The following is a 6,510-nucleotide window of genomic DNA, read 5'->3' on the forward strand; positions in this document are numbered from 1 at the left end:
AAAAAGTGAATTTGTTTACCAAATTAATTCATTACAGTAATTCATTAGATGATAAACTAATTACAATCTAATTATCATAAAATTATAATTAAAATAATAATGATACTAATTTAATAACATTACAATATTTAGTTAATTAATTTATCATATATAATATTAGATAATTTAATAATTATATTAATTTTAAATTAATATTTATATAATTAAAATTTATCTTATATAATTAATTAATTATTAATATATTATAATTATACTATATTAGTTATTATTTTTATAATTAATAATTAGTAATTAGTACTAATATAATAATATTATTATCAACTTTTGTCATAATTATTTAGATTAGTATTACTTTATTCCGAATAAGCTTTTATTCAAAATATATAATTTTGAATTTGGGTTATAATAAACTATTAATAAATTAGTAATATTAATAGTATTAAAATTAACTAAATAATATTATTATAAGATAATAATAAAATCTAAACTATTAATTTAATTATATAAGGACTAAACAAATAATATATAATAATTAGAACTATAATTAATACAATTTCTATTTAATATTATTTTTTGAATGTAGTAATAAGAAGTTTTTAATTTTTATGAACAAAAACATTTATATAGTTCTAAATATATAATTTACTTATATATTATTAGTAAATTATATAACTTAATTTATAATATTCAATAATAATAGTTATTAATATTAATATATCTTTGTTCATATAAACATATTTCTATGTTTTATACTGATTAATTAATAATATTAATAAATAATTTATTATATTTAATTTATATAAATTATTATAATTTTATAATCTTATTATAAATTAATTATAAAATTAATATAAAAATAATTATAATTATTTATTGAATATTATATATTTAATTATAAAATTATTTGTTTAATAATTTAATTAATATTATTATGATAATTTATTAAATTTAATAATACGCTATTATTTAAATTATTGTTAATTAATTATATTATATATAATAGTATAAATTATTTGTATATTATTATACAAAACTTTAATTAAAAAGTAATGACTATAACTATTAATGTAAATAATTATTTATAATATATTTGTTAATTCATTATATTAATTATACCATATCAAATAATTAGGTTTTGAAAATATTTATATATTTTTATAAATATATAAAGCTTATTATTATTGATAATAATTTATAATCGATTTAAGTATTATATTAAAAAACAATATTACTATTAATTTATTAATAATCATATTTTATTCAAATAATTAATTATTTTAGAATTCAAACTAAAAAATATATTTTTAATCCTAATATAATAAATATTAAAATTTAATAAATTATATCAATAATTTATTAAAAACAATTAATATTGATTTAATATATAAATAATTTAATTAATTTAATATTAATTATAATTTTATTAACCTAATTAAGCATGTTGAATTATAATATGACTTATAATATTAATTCCGAATTAGGTCTTTTTAACTATTATTAATAGTTAATAATATTAATTACATAATATAATTAATTTTATAATTATAATATATTAAATAAATTATTTCCAATGCACTATTAAATATAAATTCAATAATAATATTTACACTATTATTCATTAGTATATAACTATTTATAAGGTATATTATAAATTTTAATATTAGTTATTAATTATTATATCAATTTTAAATTATATATAATTTAATAAAATTCAATTCATAACGACTTTCAGTAGCCAGATCAATTGTTCAAATAGTCAAATTTATTTGAACTTGTTTATTAATAATTGAAATTTAATAATAACAATATTTATGATAATTAATTATAATATTTTATAACTAATATATTAATCATATAATTTTATTCATTATTAACTTATAATCTTTGAACAATTATAATATTAAATTAATTATAAGTTAATTTGATAATTTATTAATACAAAAAATAAATAATCAAATATCAAATTAATTAATTTTAAAAACAAAATGATTATAATAGTATCAACTATTATTAAATTAATTGATAATAAATAATTTATTAATTAATTATTTATATTATTTAATAAAATGTAAACAATTTGTATATTTTAATAACTTATTTTATTGTTATAGTTAACTATTATTACTAATATCATATATTTAATATTTATTGAATTTTTATAATAAAAAATGTTTATGAGAATTTTTAATAATTAATAATTTAATTATTGATAATATAATAATTATGATAATTTGATTAATAATCAATTTAAATTAGTATATTCGTTAATATTTAATTTATTACTATAATAATATTAATTGTAATTGATATTTTGTAATTATTAATAACAATTATATAATATGAAAAATATTATATTATATAATTGTAATATTAAATTAATTATACATTTAATTAGTATTATAAGATATTGTTATTATTATATTATTTATTATTATAGTATAATTTAAATATATAATATATAAAATAATAGTTATTGTACTAATAATAAAAATACTCTAATAGGTTACATATTAATTATAATTATTATAATATTAATTTATATTAATTATTTTATAAATAAATTTAATAAATTTGTTTGTTACAAATATACAAATTTATTTATTGTTAAATGCATTATTTGGCTATTAATAATAAATAATATAAATATTATTAACTATTTGAATTTGTTTGGTAATTATCTAGAAATTAAGCTAGTAATTAATTTTTTTATATGATATTATATAAAAATATAATTTATAATATTATTAATTTTATAATTGTTTTAAGTATATATAATAATATAATATATTATTATATATCAAATTATTAATATAGAATTAATTAATATAATATTAAATTCAAATATTATATATAATAATTATTATATATATAATATATAAGGATAATTAATTTTATGACTTACGACTAAGTAGTTATATATTATATTACTAGATATAATATTATTTAAAATTTTAATAGTTTATATTTAGCAACAATTAAATTTATTTTATTTATATTTAAATAATTACTTTAATAAATTAGTATATTATAATTAATAATAATTATAAATTATTATTTATAATTTACTTATTTAATTATATATTTAAATTAAAATATATTAATAATTATTATTTATACTTTAATATTAATATTTTATTATTTTTGTAATACTAATTATTAATTATTATTTATATTATTTAATCTATTATATAAGTAAATTATAATATTATATAATATTGAACAATTGTTATAACCTTTTGTTCTATCATAAAACAATTATTTCTGTTCATAAAAGCTTATTCGAAATAAAATAATACTAATCTAATAATATTTTGAAAATTAATAACTAAGAGAATTAAAAATAAATTTATTTATCAAACCAGTTTAAATATTTAAGACTATAATAACAATTGTGTGTTTCAAAACATTATGACTTTTTGTTTTATCATAAAACAAAATTTTCAATTCATACTAGCTTATTCAAAATAAAATAAAATGAGTCTATTAATATTTCAAAAATTAATAAGTAAGAGATTTAAAAAAAATAATTATGTTTACCTAACCAATTCAAATAATTATGACTATTTGAGCAATTATATATTTTAAATCATTATGACCTTTTGTTTTGTCATAAAACAAATATTTTTGTTCATATAAGTTTGTTCGGAATAAAGTAATACTAATCTATTAATATTTTGAAAACTAATAACAAATTTAAAAAATAAATCTATTTATCAAATCAATTAAATAGTTATGACTATTTAACAAATTATTTATTGCAAATCGTTACTAATATAATTAATTTATTATATAATAATATAATAAATGTAATAATCAATAATCAATTATTTTTAATTTAATTACTATTTGAATTAAAATATTTAATTATCTATTTTAATAGTAATTATATAACTATATTTTTTACTTAATATTATACAAAATATTTAATTTAATAGTTAAATTAATTCAGTTATTAAAATTTATAAATTAATATAATATTTAATTATAATATTTAAATATTAAATAAGCTATTATTAATATATAAATTTAATAATAGTTTATTTAATTATATATAATTAAATAATTACTACTTAGTCATAAATAAAAATCTAAGTGATTTAATAAATGACCTTTTGTTTTATCATAAAGCAATTGTTTTTATCATACAAGCTTTTTCGAAATATTTATTAACATTCAAAAAATTAATAAGCAAAAGATATGAATTAAATTATATATAAAAAAAGAGCAATGAAAGGAATAGTCAAAAACTTATAATTACAATTATTATAATTATAATATAATAATAAATTATATAAATTAATTATAATTATTAAACTATTGTAATTATAAGTTTTTAATGAATAATTAGATTAATTTATAAATATAATAAATATTTAAATTTAATTAATTAATTAATTAGAATTTAATTAAATATTTTTAATAATTATTATTAAATATATTTGTACTAGTTATATTTAATACTATAATATATATTAATTTTAAATATTAAATCTAATTTATTTATATAATTAAAATTAAAATTATTAAAATTTTTTATTTGAATTTTAACTATATAGATTATAACTGAATAATATTTATAGTTCATAATTTAATAAATTATATATTTAAATCATAAGAATTATTATTTATTTAACTGTTTCAAATTATTTATAATTAAGTAAAAATATAAATAATAAGAATTTATATTTAATAAATTAATAATTAAATTATCTTTAATTCATTTTAAATAATATAAAAGAATTAAGCCATAAGCTTAATAATAAAATAATCAAATACTTATAGTCATTTCAACAATTATCTGTAGATATAATATAGATATAATTAATAAGAATTTATTTAAATTATTTTAAATTATTAATTTATTTTTTAAATATATTATTATATATTTATATTTGATTAATATAGTAAAAGATTTTTCTTAATTTATTGGTATGATAATTCATTATAATTAACTATTTTAATTATTATATATGATATTATAATTTTTCTATTCATATAGTTTAATTATCGATTATTTATCATAATACTTAACTTTTAATTATTGGCTTTAACAATTATTTAAAATTGATAATTAAAACTATAAAATAGATTTATTAAATAGATAATATTGATATAATTTATTAAAATTATATATAATATTTTAATAAATTAAAATTATTGATAATTATTATTAAAATCTTAATATTAAATATTAATTAATTAATTAATTAATTACTTGAAAAGTTTTCTTGAATATCAATGATAAAATATTAAATTAATAAAATTAATTAATATTATTAATTATCTAATATTTCATAAATGGTTATTATATCTATTTTTTAAAAATATAAATAATTATAATGAATATAGTAATTAATTAATTACTATTATTAAAATTGAATACTAATTAATATAGCAGGTCACTTGTTAATTTATCATTAATTTTTTAATATTAATTAATTATAAAATTATTTATAATAATTATATTTAATTTATATTATTATAAGATATTAGTAATATTTACTATCACTGTTTAAATTTTTTATTATTATAATAGTTATAATACTATAATAATTATTTAAGTATATATTAATAGTTAAGGTCATAACTTTTATGGTAAAATTATTATTCAAATACTTATAATATTAACTAATATTAATTATTAGTTAATAATATATAATAACCATTTATTAATATAATCTAATTTAAATAATTATTAATTATAATTTATATATTATTATAACTATTTTTTTAATATTTCAAAAATTAATAATTAAGTAATTTAAAAAGTGAATTTGTTTACCAAATTAATTCATTACAGTAATTCATTAGATGATAAACTAATTACAATCTAATTATCATAAAATTATAATTAAAATAATAATGATACTAATTTAATAACATTACAATATTTAGTTAATTAATTTATCATATATAATATTAGATAATTTAATAATTATATTAATTTTAAATTAATATTTATATAATTAAAATTTATCTTATATAATTAATTAATTATTAATATATTATAATTATACTATATTAGTTATTATTTTTATAATTAATAATTAGTAATTAGTACTAATATAATAATATTATTATCAACTTTTGTCATAATTATTTAGATTAGTATTACTTTATTCCGAATAAGCTTTTATTCAAAATATATAATTTTGAATTTGGGTTATAATAAACTATTAATAAATTAGTAATATTAATAGTATTAAAATTAACTAAATAATATTATTATAAGATAATAATAAAATCTAAACTATTAATTTAATTATATAAGGACTAAACAAATAATATATAATAATTAGAACTATAATTAATACAATTTCTATTTAATATTATTTTTTGAATGTAGTAATAAGAAGTTTTTAATTTTTATGAACAAAAACATTTATATAGTTCTAAATATATAATTTACTTATATATTATTAGTAAATTATATAACTTAATTTATAATATTCAATAATAATAGTTATTAATATTAATATATCTTTGTTCATATAAACATATTTCTATGTT

Source organism: Durio zibethinus, chromosome 27 (assembly GCF_047325235.1).
Source record: "Durio zibethinus cultivar Kanyao isolate XHJ-2024 chromosome 27, ASM4732523v1, whole genome shotgun sequence".
Lineage (NCBI taxonomy): Eukaryota > Viridiplantae > Streptophyta > Magnoliopsida > Malvales > Malvaceae > Durio > Durio zibethinus.